At 38.7% G+C, this 16638-nt stretch overlaps 1 protein-coding gene and 1 long non-coding RNA gene across 10 annotated transcripts in view; one reads left to right on the top strand and one right to left on the bottom strand.

Annotated features, from left to right (window-relative positions):
• LOC26531591 (uncharacterized) overlaps positions 1-16638 on the bottom strand; it is a 116658-nt gene that overhangs the window by 52651 nt on the left and 47369 nt on the right. The window lies entirely within an intron of this gene.
• Positions 15057-16350, top strand: LOC116652384 (uncharacterized). Of its 2 annotated transcripts, XR_011416131.1 has the most exons (3): positions 15057-15138; positions 15196-15295; positions 15377-16350. It is a non-coding gene; the product is annotated as an uncharacterized lncRNA (long non-coding RNA). The 2 variants fall into 2 exon arrangements; XR_004305399.2 differs by having other exon boundaries at positions 15196-16350.

The following is a 16638-nucleotide window of genomic DNA, read 5'->3' as shown; positions in this document are numbered from 1 at the left end:
GTTTCTGCCTAAAATATCTCAACTTTATAAATATTTTAAGATACATTCTTGGACACCAGCTAATCGGAAGTCATTTCGTTATTTAATTACGTGTTTATTTGTTAGGATGACTTTTCATACACTCCAAGCCTTTAATAACAAAAGTCAAGAGTTCACTTTGTAAGAGGTATTCTAACTAAGACATGGTTCCTCCATGACATCTCTGCCCAACATCACAAACCAGACTATCTATAATTGCGCTTATCTTATGCCTCAGTTGTTGTCAGTATATATGCACAAATATATAAATAGTTTTTTTTTTTTCACTGTTCCAGTTTGCATTTGCTCTTGCGTTCCAATCGCAGGTCTCTATAATGTTATTAGTTCAGGTTTTTGGTTCGCTCCAAGTGCCTGCCCTTCTTCACCTTGTGCTACTATCGTTGTGTGTATCTTCGGCAAAGTTCAACTCAAAACTCATTTAAATTCAATTCGAATGTGACATTTTGTGTTATTTTTTCTTTATTTTACGGGGCTGGTGCATTTTTGGCTCTTTGATATATGTCGCACAGCAAAGCAGAACGGGAGGAGCAGAGCCCCTGTCATTGAACGCTCAAATCGATTTGGGTTGGTATTCGAATTTTACCTTTGCAGTGTTCATGGCTCTGTTTTTTGTTCAAGTCTCCACTGTGACTGTTGTTGTTTTTGTGTGTGTTTGTTAACTTCCATTCTTATCCAAAATGGCTGCATTATTTGTACACACACTTTTGTATTTTTCCTACATATTTTTCTGCGTTCGACTCTGCTGTTGTTGCTCTTTTGGTTCTCGTGCTTGTCCTGAGCCCCAGCGACTTGAAACGTGATTCATGCGAGTGTTGTTGTGGCCATTGTTTTTGTCGTTGGTTTTGCCATTTATATTGATAGGGTGTATTTTATTTTATGTTTGACTACATGGTTGTGTGTGTGCTTCTGTGTGTGTAGCATTCTCTTACAGCAGTCGACATTATGTAAAAGCTGCCATCGTCAATTGCATTCCTCAGTTATGGGTTTCTGTCTGATTGTTGGCAATTTTCATAAACACACTAAATAAAATTCATGTGCTTTCGGTTATTCACTTATTGTTTACCTTACCTCAGTGTTAAATAAGAAGCTTATTGAATGGAATGATCATCTACTTTCAGTGATATGAACGGGTACTTATACCTATTTGAAATTGAAATTAATAAATATAAGCTTGGATGCACCTCATTGAATAAAATTTACACTTTAAGCGAATTGTCTGACATTAAACTTCCCTCTTTGGCTTACTTGCACAATTCAAATTTGACATTATCATATCTTAACATGAAAAACAACTCATTTCTTTTCATTACACACACAGATGATGGAATCATTATCATCAAATGCAAATGCAGCTGGTGCTTGACTAAATAAGTCCATTAGGAATCTTAAAATGGAACTGGCACGCACCCTCGTCTCGGAGTGATGGACAATGAAATCCTTTTTTTTTTTTGCTTTTATAATTTAAAGAAAATATGGGCGTAGCATAAAAACGTGGCTCAATGTATTTAATTCGTTCGGGATACGATTTGCTTGCAGAAAAATTATGTAAAAGGAAAAAAACAAATGTGTTCAGGACACCACGGACTGCTTCTCGTGGCCAAGTGTAGTCTCCTTTACCCAGGCTGAAAAAATGCAATGCTTAAAAGCAGAAGCGAGAATTTCTTAGTTAACTGAGGGGTAACAGTTATTCAGCTCCCGTGCATAGACAAGCGAAACAAAGGTAAAATACTCTCGTATGACACCTGCAAATTATGAGTACATACATGAACACTAATAAGAATGCAAAAGAGTCACGAAGGCACTTTAATTCACCCAAATTAGTTTTTTTTGTAATCAACTCTTTTTTAGCTTCTTTCTAATATACAAACATTCGTTAAAATGCTTAAAATTTTAACTTTTGACATTCTCAATTTTGATTTACCTGTTACTTATATATTAAAATTTCAAAACTTGTTTGTTACGTCAAAGCTCACAATTAAAATTATTATTAGCCTTGTATGATCCGAAGATATTCTTTTCAAATCTATAACTGATTAGTAGAAGCATTATAGTGATACGACTAACATTATTATTAAGGCTGATTGATTTATCAATAGCAACGATTGCAATTGCAATTTGTAATTCGAGCCCAATTAGGGCTCAAATGTTGAGCTTTGTCTGAAGCGAGTTCACAGATCATTGAACGTAATTTCAGTTTAGTATATTTTGCTGTTTCTGCCCAATCCCTGTTGGTTGGGCTTCAATAATGTTTAAAAATAATGGACTAAATTTCACCTTCTGACCAGACCGAGAAAGATAAAAACTACAATGACAATGAAAATCAGACATGTGAATGAGTCGAGTAAAAATGGCAACAAATTTGCGACCAGGCAGACATACGAAATGAGCCAAATTCAAGCAACAGCAACAAAGATGCAATGAAAAGAGAGAGAGAGAGAGAGAGAGTCAGGCAAAGAAGGAACTAGAGAAAAAAAAGAAACAAAATACAAGAAAAAGCCAGACAAATTTTATATAAATAATTCATTGTTGTAACGTGCAAAGCTCGTCGAGAGCATTTCAGTTAATTAACGAAACGCAACCCAAACCAAAACCAACAACAAAGACAAAACCCAAAGACGCAATTGGCGCTAAACGGCCCCGAACTAAACGGAGCTTGGAGCTTGCAGATGCAGGATGAAGGTTGCGACAGAGGGGTACGAGAGGATATTCTGATGGAGCTGTGGGAAAATTAATAACAGACGCACAGCACAGCTCAGACTGAGCTCCGCAGGCAGCGCTTCAAATTTGAACAAATGGCGCAACACGACGCTCCGCTGGGGCCGGGGAGTTCTCTTAGCTGGGAAAGAGTTTGGCTCCGTCTAATCGGATGCAGGGCAAAGTGCAAATAATGACGACGGCAACGTGTACTCCTGGCTACGAGCAGGAGTTGTAGTTCAAGTCGGAGTGGTGGTTGCAACGGTTTCCACCACCAATAAACGTAGCTCACCCATACATAAGCACACATACACCGAGTACACAGAGTAGAGTGTACGTGGGCATGTAAATGGCTATGATTTCCAAATGAGTTTGGGTGGTTGCTATGTAGGCGGACGGTACCCAAATACATGGCAGCCAAACAATATTCAAATTTCTGCACAAAGCTTATGAAGCGCATCGGCAGCAACAGGGCCATCACCGGCAAGGCATGGGGAGCGCGGTTTTTGTCTAATATGAAAGCGCCCAACTCTAGACTACGAAGCTCATTACACAAAATTTGCATTTAGAGGGGCAAGCAGCTTGAGTTGTAGCACAAGAACAGCGAAGGGGCGACGACGTTGGGCGAACGAGAGCAGAGTACAGGGCTAAAAAAGTGCACTAAACCATAACTCGCGCTCGTGACATCGCCAGAGTGTTCCATTAGTTTTTCCCCAACGAAATCCCAAGCTCCCGCTAAGACGGCAGCATATCGGCTGCATACAAAATTTGCCGTTCAGTAATAATCGCTTTGGCATCAACACCGAGCCCTGAGTAGCATATTATCGTCATCATCAGCATCGATAAACGGGAATGAGGACGCATCCAGCCGATGGCGAGATGGGGATTTAAGTGCTTGTTGCCGGCTAGCAAGAGAATATTCCGATGCGCTGCTTATTTATGAGCCAATCCAATACAGAACGGCAATGGAAGATGCGGGGGGCCATTGCTCGGCGGCTAATAAACTCATCGGTTGCCAAATTTATTGCTTGTCAACATTTTGCTTTCGCTTGTGCGAGTGTTTGGCAAATGAGTTGCCCACAGAATACCAATTACCGAGCCAAATGCAAATTTCTTATCGAGTTTTTTTTTTAGCTTAGTCAAACCTGAATCGAAACATATTTCGTTAGATGTCACCCACACATATAACTCGGTTGAGTGGACAAACAAAATGAAAATTGAATCAATGGCAAGCCAAAGATTAAGTACCCTTCTAGACTTATGGAAGAAGTGCAACTTATTTACGCTTTATTCTCGAACGTTTTTTCTTGTAGGAGCCAAGTTTCTATAAGATGTCTTGCAAAATGTTTTGACAATGAGATAATCATTTTGATAATTATAAAGAAATATATATAAAGTATATACATATAACTTTATACGATCGAAGACGGCCCTCTTTTGCGTTAATAAGGTGTACAGCAAATAAGAATACTTCAGTCGGGCTCAACTGAATACGCTACTTAAAAGGAAATTAGAGTTGATGCCATTAAAGAGATTATTTTATACTTTTTAAAAATATAAAAATAAATAATAATAATAAATGTCGTTCCGGCCGTTCGACCACATGTCTATTCTATGGTCAGTACTACTTAACTCAATATTTTTTGCCCCACTAAACCTTATGCTCGTGTATATGAGTCTGATGAATAAACCAAATTGTTAGGCCGTGCCTCCTGGACGATGTAGATGTAGATGGATTAAACAATATTAACACAAATATCGAACAGATTATAAACAGCTGTTTCACCCGAGTCACCCTGTGCCTGTATCGCAAGTATATTATGACCAAAAGAGAAAGAGAACTCTCTCTTTTGCAGTATGTGCGTCATGTTTCTCTTGAAAACTGTGCTATTTGGGGTTGTCTTTTCTTTTACCAGAGAATTATAGCATGGTGCTTAAATATAGTATTTATGCATGCACTAAAAAAATATAGATGTTCGCGAGACTGGAATCATATATAGCTAAATGAGTTCCAATGAAATTGTTATAACCTTGCTAAGGTTATTTTTTCTAAATAATAAATATCCAATTCATTTAATTAAAATCTTTCGCAACGCTTCAAATTCCAATACTTTTAAAAAGTGTATTGGTTGTTCTTTTTAAAATATTAAATGGCTTTTTTTACGCTATAAATACTAAAAGTTTCGAACTAATAATAATTGAATTTGAATGCTGGAAATTTCTTAATTTCTTAATTAAGAAACAAATAGAAATGTAAGTGTAATGAAATTAGGTAATTTGTTAAAAAGGCATTCATATATTATTTTGTTTTATGTAAGCTTTGAGCCCTTGGAATAAAATTTGGTTTTAAAGTTCTATAATAGTTTGGGTATCCAGTTTCAAGTTGAGCTGCGATTTATTTTTATGGTCCGAAGCAATTTTTCGATTCAATTATTCTGAATGGCTTCCAATGCAAGAAAATGCGAAAACTACAATTTCAAAATGCACAACTAGAGAAAATCCAGACGCATGCTTGGCCCTACACCCACTTAAATATGCTAACCCTTACCACATCTCTCAAAAAATGTTCATTCTTCAATACGTAGGATTGGCCGAGGAATTTGTTACTTTTCGTTTCCCCGTTGCTTTGCTCTAGCTATTTCACATATTTTATTATTTGTATACCCTTTAACTTCCAAATTGCTTAAATTGGGGTATATTGATTTCATGTTTATGTACGTAACGTGTGAAAGGAAGCCCCAACCGATCGCACATACACAATCTGTCGCACGTGCAGATCGAGAGTTGTCAAATCTGTTAGCTATAGCTCCTCTTTTTCGAAATTATAAGATCTATAGATCTTCATAAAGAGATCATGTAGGTTCCCGTATATGAAACACGGAATAAAAACGGATTGCGGAATATCATTCCAAATTTCGTCGTTGTCATTTGTCGAATATATAGATGTTCCCCATTGATCATGCCAGCAATAGAACGCTTTAAGCTTTGGAATATATGAAAATAAGCCTTAAAAATTATAAGACTATGTTCTATGGAGTAGTGCTAAAGGAAAGTATGTGGGAAGGTATGTGTGGAACATGTACTTTAGAGTAAATTCGAATGTATGTTACGGTAACATGGAGCTATGTGCAGGGAATCTCCTAGTCGGCGCTCTTGACGAAAACTGGGATATTTGGTTTTGGGAAAAATAAACAAAACGTCTAAAAACTAAAATCCTTGCAATCACAATGCTTTAGCTGGTCTCGATTCGTTCAGAGCAGAAGGTGTAAATAATTTTTTACATGCAGTGTGAGATACGTGGCTGAAGCCCTTGTCGAGTACGTTGCCTTGGCAGGTCCGAAGAAGCAGACCTTAACTGCAGCCCGCTACGCGACGCACCAATGCCCCAACCCCAAGCGAAACTAAGCTCAATTGAACGTAATTCGACTCAATCGAGCTGAGACTGCAGCCGCACGGAAAACAGCTCGACTGGCGACGCGGGAACGTGTTCAATTTGCGCTCATGAATGTTTCAGCATATAGCTATTGGATTTAGTTTCGGCTCCTGCTACTGAGCACTTTTGTCGTAGTTCTTACATTTTTTCTCCGTTTTTTTTCAATGGGAGTCCGAGCGTGCCGAAAATTGGCAAATAAGCTAAGTGGACCTTTGTAGTTTATAAAAGCACGATTGGAAGACTCCAGTTCAGACAACCTCGGACATGGTTTTGCTTCTAGAGAGAGCAAGGCGAAAACTATGCGAAGAATATGAAAAGCATGCCCTCTTTTATTATTTTCATATGTACAGAGATATGTTATTAATTTGATTCATATTTTAGGATTTGTAAATATATATCTTTGTGAGGTAAGCTTTCAAATACAGTGCTAAAAAATTATTTGACAATAATTTATCTTTTAATACTCTGAAAATATTTGTTCAATTTCAGGTAACAGACAGAGAGAGGCATATCTAGCTTCATAAGTGAGTGATGAGTGATGTTTATGCTTTCTAAATTTCTTAAATATCGGACTGCAAATATATTAAAGAGTACATTTTCCATAGTACGGCGCAAACTGTGCATAAAGCGGCGCGCGTGCTTTGTATGTTTGTGAATGTTCCCCACAGCAGCTTCTCACTGGGTTAAGGGTATCTTCCAGTCGGATACGCGTGGGTAGAGCACCTTTACCTTAAATGTATTTGTTGCTTATTATTTGCAAAAGCAAATCGAATAAACAAAAATATAACATGAATATGGTTATTGAGCTGGTGACCTTTTGCTTGTTAGTCCGACGATCAGACACATAGACAGTTATTAGTCACCTTTGCATACCATCAAATGGCTGTATTGTTGTTTTTCACACAAACATTGACTATCCAATTGAGCATCGAAGCTCTGACGGTTTAGGGGACAACAGTTTTATATAAGTAGCATTTAGATATTTAAAGTTAGCGAGTTCACAGTCTTAAGCCACTCTGGATGACGCATCCTTAATAAATATAAAAAATGATCAAGTAAATGACAAAAAATAGTTCTAATGATATTTGATTAAACTTACACCCTCTACACCCTCTATGCTGTAAGCGTAAAACACACAATGGACCATACATCAAATTATTCAAGTGCTTAAAGTATAACTTAAACAAATTGGGTCAGTCGTTGTCTGCGGAAACCTGCCAGCGAATGTTGACAGCCGTCGCAATGTCTTGGTGACGACTGTGCTATAAAAGTGAAATAAAATTCACGCAGACGACCTTGAGAAGCCGTAAAATTTTTAATAGCTCTTACTTTTTACAACCAATTCTCGTAGACCGTAAAATTTTGAACGGGGAAGCGGCACTGTAAAGAGCAGACCAAGCAGATTCATACGGAGAACGTAGGCTCACTTCGGTGATCGGCCGCTAGCCGCAAATAGTCAATGGGCCCACTGTGTGGCCATAATGTGTAGATTCAAACTGGTACCAGTCCGTCCCAAATGGTCACATATGTATGTATGACGGCCTTTGCCAAGGTATCTTAGCAGTTATTCTTAAAGAGCAAACAGCAACAACCCTTCCTATCCCTGCCCTTGGCCGCTTTTCACTTTCACTCGATGCCGTCTCTTTTGAGCCCTTTGTTTGTCTCTTAGCGTTGTTGTTTTTGGCCCTTATGGTTTTTTATGCTTTCTCTGGTGTTGTTCTCATTTTATTTTTTTATGATACTCAGTTAAACAGACGCTGCATTGACATTGAGCTCATCACTAACAATAACCCCAGCAACATTAAGCCTTCCTTAAGGCTACGCTGCCTGGATTCGCCCTTAGGCTTTGAGTTTTTGGCTCAACCCTTTGCAATACAACGCGGAAAACTAACGATAATTGCGCGCAGGTTGTGCCTAATTTGCTTTCAAGGTCTGCTGTTTTTGCAACGACTTGGAACTCATAAATATTACCAGACCCACGCCCATTAACTCATATTTTCTTGCAGCAATGTAGCAAAGACAGCAAACTCTTACAATTAACTTTTGGAAAGTGTAAATAATGGCTGGAAACGTAATTAGCTCGCAAAGCAAGGATAGGATAGGGCAGGTCTTAAATATATTTATACAAACGAATATTAAATAAACTCGCAGTAGCTTTAAAACGACGATGTATTAGTTGGTACTTATTTTACCCTTGAAAAGTGCATTTCCTTTAGTAAATGCATGCTTGTTAACTTCATTGTATAAAGAAAGTTTGTTACGTCTGCTGAAAGCTGGGTATCTTCTAATCAGGCCCTCCCGACTAGAGCACAGAGTACGAATATGACAAGCAAGTATTGATGATTACCAGTACAATCTTATCTAAAATGTTAAAAACTGTAGCTAAGGGATTTTGAGAGCTATTTATTAACTTAGCTATGTAGATTATTGTATAGAATGCACAGATCTCTTTGGATCTGTATCTAAGTGCATTGACACCTGCTTATGGTAGGAATATAACAATCGCTGGCTCTGTTCTGGATACGGTTCTATCTAATGTTGCTTTTCCCACCTCTCTCTGGATCTATTATTAGGATGGCTTTCGTCTGCTGATAAGGATGCTTGATGGGAACAACAAACAGCAAAACCTTTTATGAGAAATGTCACCAGTGCATGCGGTTCCAATTTTCTCGTCGCATTTGCTGTGGAATTTGTTTTTGTTGTGTCCCAGCGGCGCTTGGCGAAGTCGACAATTTTCGTTACGAGCGAGCATCTTGCCAAAATGAGAAAACTTCTCCTAGCTGTAAACGTGTCGATGTCGACGGTTGCGGCATTTCGAGGCAGAACTGGAGACGGTGGGGAATGCTGCTCATAACGCTTGCCAGTCAGGGGCCATAAGTTGCCAAAAGTAAATCAGTTTCAAGTGGCAGTCACTCGGCGAATTGGCTGCCGGCTGTTGACTCTCCGCTCCCAATGGACTTGGCAAACAGCGTAGGTGTCTGTGTCGGTGTCCACCTAATGGGTTGAGGGAAGAACTCATGCCTCCTGTCTGAACAGAGCCAAAGCGCTTTCTTTCCCATTATTTGCACAGCAGTTGCACTGATCCGGCAATAGTGATGGGACAATGGACCAAAGTCCTCTGACCACTTTTCGTTTATTTTTTCACAAAGTAACGATGCGGAAGACACCCCCCATTCCACTTTACTTTTCTTCTTGCTTATGGTTCTAAGCAAAATACGCTCACAGAAATAAAAAATAAAATAAGTAAGTCGGAAGTGCGCGACGAGGAGATACTGAACATTCTATCGATGACTTGAAACAAACCTGACCATAGCACTTATTAACTGATGTTTCGCGGTAACTCCTATTTAATTGATTTAATTTTAAAAAGTATATCTGTCACAAAATATTATATAACTTTCTAACCTATTAAACGCGTAGAGGGATACAACTAGCTTTATTAAAAATTATAATATATAAAATTATTTTTAAGTTCTCCTGGATTCCAGCTTGCGCCGCAGTCGATCAAGGTTACTTTCCATCACTCGATAGCTTACAGCCATACTAACATTTGATTCTCGCGACAAAAAACGAATTTAAATAGCTTCACATCCACACAAAACAGCATTCAATAAAATAACTAGTGGTTCCAGTTGGGTGTTCCCGACTAGGAGATACCCTGAACCCTATTTTGCCAACCCCAAATGCAGCTCATGCTACGAATTAGTTTACCTTAGCAGAAGTAAAAATAAATTTAATAAAAACAGTTTTCCCAATAACACTCGATATCGTAAAATACTACATTACTTTCTACTGTCTCTACCTTCAATTATTTTACGAAGAGAAAAAACTAATTAAAATAGCAACAAATACACGTAGCACAGAATACAATACAATTCCAATTGCAATAGTGTTGATAGAAGTTAAAAAAACGCCCATGAATGTGTGTAGATGTGTGCAGATGTATACTGAAATGCTGATCGTCATGAAATTTTAATCTATTACATCGAAGCAGGAGGACCTTCATTCCAAATTCCAGTATCTATTCTCTAGCTCTTACAGGTTCTGAGATCCTTGCGTTCATACATACGGATGGACAGGCGGACAGAAGGACGGACGGACAGACGGACACACAGACGGTATCTTAATATCTTTAAATATACTTCATATGTGTATACTATATGAGAAGCCACATTCCGAATTTGGGGACTTATAATTATCAACAGAAGGAATTTTCAAAACTGAGGAGAGACATATTTTTATATGATGATAAAATAGAACGATTGTATTTTCTGATTAAGAAAAGGCATTTCTCTTTATTTATATAAAATCTTCTTTAGTTATTTATACTATATCCATATATATATAGGTATAATTCATAAAAATGTATTATGTATTAACCTGAATAAGCTAGTACCTTATACCAATTATTCTCAGAGGAGATTTTCAATAATTCTATAATCTGTAGTATCAGCCAGGGAGTTGCGAAATAATTAAATATTTTAGCAAATATTTCCGAGAATACGTTACTGCAGTGGTGTAAGATATCTTCTAAGACACCCTTTAACATTTTCGTGCATAGACAAACTAGCTGTTTCACAACTATGGATACGTGGCTAACTCTAAGAATAACAAATCCCTCATTGTTGACTTGCTTCGGGCATGGAAGGCGCTTCAATCGTAGCATGGGGCTTCAGTACAGAGCACCCAGTATTCAAAGCACAGCAGACGGCCTATGGCACACTAGTTCGGGGAAACACACCTAGATGTACACACGATATGGAAACAAACAAAACAAAAAGCAGCAAGCTAACATAAATAATAAAAACGAATCTACTTGGCTTTGGCGTTGTTTTTCTGCTTTCATATTTTGATGATTGTCGCAGCGACAGAGACCAAAATGTTATTTGGGCTTACGCCTGAACCGGGTAATGGCATGGAAACGGTAAAAACGAGGCATGTCTATAGGACGCAGCCACTAAGTGGTAGACCTTGAGCTGGGTTGTCACTAGTCTCTTTTCTTCCCTGACTTTTGATATCTTTGCTTAGGGTATTTTGTTACGAAATTCGTTACACATAGAAGGAGAAATTTCTGATCAAGTAAATTATAAGCTATTGATTAATATCAACAGCTGACTATGTTCATTTTTCCGTCTGTCTGTTTCTATGCAAACAAGCCTCTTAGCAAGAGCTTTAAAGCTATCTTCATAAAAATGTACGTGTTTTTCTAATCTCTGTAAGGTGTACATATATCGGAGCCGGCAAGATGTATTAATTGCATCATATATATACACAAAATAACTTTATTTGAAAGTAAAGTGAGGTATAAATATCCATGTGAATGGAAGGGTATTCATTCATCGGCGTGGCATAGGTTGCCATTCTTTCTTGTTTTTTAATTTGGGCACCAAAAGTGTTAGCAAATATTTTGGTAAAGTTTTTATAGCCTCAACAGATTTTTCTCGTAGTCAGTCACATCCCGTCAATTTCTTTGGCTGGACGTCTAATGAAATTCGCCACCTTCTCGTAATTATTTTTGTGCCTCATGTTTGGAACACATTGCGCCGAACTCGCCAGACAAAACTTTAGCCAAATCTCGACGCCGTCACTCGCTTAATTGCTTCCGCCGCTGGAGCTTCGTATTGCTCCGCAGCAGGCAACCGACGAGAGCAAAACTTTAATTCATCAAGCCGTAAATCTCAGGCACAGTTTGTCCACCTAGTAAAAGCTGTGCCGGAGCTAGTTTTCATGGCTGGGGATATGCCATTCCCGTATGCCAACTCCATTGGGGCAACCGAGACCGCCATAGAGCGTTCATAAACAAGCCTGCATTTCGTTAGGCTGTCGAGGGTATCAGTATAAATCGAACGCCTAATGGACTCACCTGTATGCGACATACCTGAGCCAGTTGCTGGCTTCGTCGGATGTCGCCGGCCTTCCCATATATTTGCGTGCATCATGAGCACAAAATAAGTTAAGAACTTTATTTCTGAATTAAACGTGAAATGAATTAACGTGACTAAAATATTAATCTTGGCCCACAGGACTTGCAGTCGCAGCATTTGCATAAATGACCAGCGGTTCGTACGGGTAGTACTCATTTTTATACTAACTATTTTGCGAGCTAAAGCTTCTGTCGCTTTTCTGTTTTTGCTTTTGTTTGTATCCGTCCATCGCTGAGAAATGGGAAATAGTCATGCATATAAAAAAGCGAGTTTTATGCATTGCCAGAATTAAAATATATTCTGCATTCGATTTATGCAAATCCGAGTTTTGTTTTATCTCAAATACTTTGACAATAGATGGTTCTTATATCTTGAAAATTAATGTTACCATCTGGGCTGCGATGGATACACACCACAACACAAATTTCAGAGGAAAGGGTAAATATTATGACAATAAAATTTGATACAAAAAATTAAATTAAATTAAATATTAAACTATATAAAAGTACATTATGCTCTGCAAATTTAAATGCTTGAAGCTGTAGAAAATTAGAACATTTTGAAGCCTCTTGTAGGCCACTGCAAGAAATAAAAACATGGCCAGGTCAAGGCAATTTATTCATGAATTGAAGCAATTGTCGCCTCAATTAGTCAAACATCCAAGTTCAATGAAATCGTCTCGCTTCAACACAATTAATTGGTTCGCACTTTGAGGCTAAAGACCCAAAGACCCGCAAGTCGGAATTAGCATTCGGTCACTAATTGTCCATTCATTTAAAGGCGTTTTGATGAAGTCCGAGAATTAGGTACGATAGAAATTAAAAGGCGCCTTACGTATTTAAATGAAATTGGAACGCGTCTTAAATAATGAGTTCCCAGCAAGTCGAAGTGCCGGCGGCAAATTGTTTAGGTAAGCCAAATACGAAGATACGAGAAATGGGGAATAAATAGCTTCGCACAGATGTCAAAGTATTAAATACAATAAGTAGTTAAATTGAAATATGAACAACAATATCTTCAATATTTTTAAAATTCTACTAAATATAATATAGGAATCAGGAATTAAATCGATATTTGTTAGGGTTCAAAAGAGTTTGCTACAATCTTACAATCGAGACTCGCCTCAATTGAGAATTGAGCATTGAAACTGGTGCCTGTCCGGGCCCGCTCCAGGGCTATGGCGCACAGTTTCCATGGTAACAGAGACACAAATAATGGTAGTCACGCGCTTTGGTCAATGGCCACGGGAGCAACAAAGGGAAGGGAATGGCCACTGTGGCGGGGAGAGCTGGTTTTGCTTCGGCGTGTGTCTGTATTTGTGTATGCACTGGTATGTGTGTGGACGGCGCTGCTGCTGCCGACGTCGCGGCGACAGCGGAGACTGGCTGACCGGGTGAGTTTTTGCCACGCCTGAAGCTGAAACGAGTCGAGCGCATGTGCGGGAAAGGGACGCACAGCGCTGCGTATCTGCCAGATACATTCGTCGGCCAGATAAATTCAACATGGCCGACAGCCAGATAAGCTTGCCCTGTCAGCGACGACGCACCAGCGACATCTGGCGGCGATATATGCAGCAGTTTATAGACTATTTTTATCTACAATTCATGAGACTCTGGACGCACAGGCAGAGCTGCCATTGCGGTAGAAGGATGCCGGTACTCACAGCTCGCTGTGAAGTTTCAAATTTTCGCCGCTAGGTTTCAAATATGTAAGATAAAGTAATGGAACGAGAATGGGCCTTCTTTCGGTTATCTGTGACAATATTATTTGTTTTAGACAACTAAGAATCGTCTAGTTGTGCGCCACTGACATCGAGCAGAATAATTATCATAATTGATGACAGGGGTACGAAACGTGATGTTCAAAACGCACGGCTATTCGTAAGCGATACTACTACCACTAACACTAAAACAACAAATTAATAACAAAAAAATTAATAAATATAGCAAAATTAAAACAAACAAAACACTTTATCTAACTTGAATGCAAAACAGGTGGGCAATTAGGCTCTCTATCTTTTAAAAGGTCTGATAGATGCTCTAAAAAGCTTATATGCAAATCGATACCTACTGATTTCGGAGAAACTTGATCTACGCGTGCTTTAGGATAACATATATCGATTTTTAAGTTCCTAGCTCTTACCATCTTGAGATCGACTAATACGGACATGGCAGATAAAGAATATCATCTCCCATCCCAAAATATTTCCTATCTACAAATATTGAAATCATTTAATATTAAATTATTGTTAATAACGAGTAAGTCATCTAATCAACTGTGATTTGGTATTAGCATATATATAGCATATATATATATATTTATTTTTTTATTTCTTAAACATAAGAATGCCTTTAAAAGTGTGCCGCTTCCGATCTCTTTACTGATATAGCGTTATCAGTTGAAGCTTGTAATGATTAGAATTAAGATCGTCAATCGTTGGGATTACGAGGTCCTTATTTGAAGTATAAACAACTGGGAGTCTCCTGACATATTTTATTAATTATTAAGTTATTGTATAAATGTTTTGCCCTCAAAATGTATCAATCATAGAATGGAATTAAGCACACAATGTGGCTTGATTAAATTTACCCGTAAGATCCTGAACTTTACGTTAAAATTTGTTTCTTACATGGATATTAGAAAATACATTTTAAGACCATCGAATTCAGAACAAAAATTTTGTTCAATTTTAATCTGAAAAAGTGAAAAATAATCTTTCGTTCAATTTAGTTTTATGCAACCATTTGCCGCCTATTTACCACGATTACGAGGGGAATTTCTAAAATCGGCGACTCACGTGTTTATTTGGTTTTAGGCAAAGTAGTAAAAATAAGTTTAAGCTGATCGTTTGAAACTTGAAAATCTAAAAAATCATTTACCGAAAAGGGCTTCAAATGAATATTCACAGAAATATATTTTTTACAGAGTTAGGGCGCGAAGGATCACCTTTGAACTTAAGGGTGAAATTTCCCAATACCGCTTGAATCACCTGTGTTTAGATCATTCTGTCAGGTCAATCTGTACATATATATTTATATTTATTTTTCGGTAAGCATCAGGATATGCATAATGTATAACCATGTAAGGAAAACAACTTATCATTAGATATATCATCAATAAGTCTCAAACTCAAAGGGGGCGAAATATTTATGGACACCAATTAGGGGCTTAAAGTTCGTGTCCTTTTGGAAAGCATTCCGCAGATGTGAGGCACTGAAACAATTTGTAATCCGTTGTGTTAACAATGTGACCCATAAATTTCCATTGACCTCTATACCCCCGTAAGACTATCAGTGTGCCCAGTCGTCGTCAGAGGCCCAACAGTCTCCCGCCCTGCAGCGAGTGAATTATGCAAGTGGCGCGATAAAAGCAAAGCCCGGCAAACTAAATTTATTGATGCCAAGCGTTCATTAGCATCCAAATGGGAAGGCCGCCAACTTGAAGTCGGAGATGGAGCCGTACGCGAATGAGAACGCGAACGAACTCATTAATAGCTCGAGACCCAGGCACAGCTATTGCCACAGCCGCAGCCACAGCCACAGCCTCAGTCATGCTCTCGACTGACAGCCCGGTCAATGGGCGGGCCATGGCGCTGAATAAATAACAAAGTGACAACCACAAAAAACAACCGCGCCGGTGATGGAACAAAGCTTGACGCTAGAAACAGAACTTGGTGGAGAGGCGACAGCGACAGTCGCAGCAACGAGGGGAAGAACAACGGTAGTGGCAACAGTAACAGCAACAGCAAGACAAGAAAAAGTCCAATAATTGAGCTCACAAATCACAGGACGGAGCAGGAGTCGCAGTCGGAGGCGTATGTGGACCCAAAGCCAAAGCATCAGCGCACCAATGAACACGAACCAAGTAAATTGAGATTCTTTAAATTTATGCACATATTTTTTTCAGCATCAGCCAGCGACTGTCGAACTCCAAAGTACATGGAGCCACTTAAGCTCCTCGCTCTTAGCCCCATTCTCACCGTCTGAGCCTCGGGTCGGCTCTCAAAGAACACCAGACGACTGCAGCAAATCTGCAAACCACCCGACAACAGGCGCCCTCGATAGCGCAGTTGGTTGGCTCTGGCTGGTTGGCCATTTAGATTGTTAGCCAGCTGGATGCCGATGTGGATGTAGATGTGTACATGCAGTATATATTGATGGACCACAGCAAATTGGCTGCTCGGTGCCTATTACTGTGGGACAAATGCGGCAAAATAATTTTAGTACCATTTTTTTTTAAATATTAAAGGTACAACCCCTATGATTTTCTATATATTTATTTAACACCTAAAGGTGTTCTTAAAACTAGCTGGCGGGACCCAGCCTTTCCCGGCTCAAGTTAATATCTTTTATTCACTTCACGTGATAGACTTAGCAGTAGTTTAATTAGTTTTGTAGATACTCATATAAGTTTAAGTAAAGTTGTTTACATAATAATATATATGTAGGTAAAAAATTTCAAATCTTTCAATTTGCACATAGCGAGCACTATATCTGGTATAACCCATTGTTCACCCAGGTGGATCAATTTTTCAAAAAAGTGCAAAGC

Source organism: Drosophila virilis, chromosome 2, assembly GCF_030788295.1.
Source record: "Drosophila virilis strain 15010-1051.87 chromosome 2, Dvir_AGI_RSII-ME, whole genome shotgun sequence".
NCBI lineage: Eukaryota > Metazoa > Arthropoda > Insecta > Diptera > Drosophilidae > Drosophila > Drosophila virilis.
This window is presented reverse-complemented; position numbering and strand designations above follow the sequence as displayed.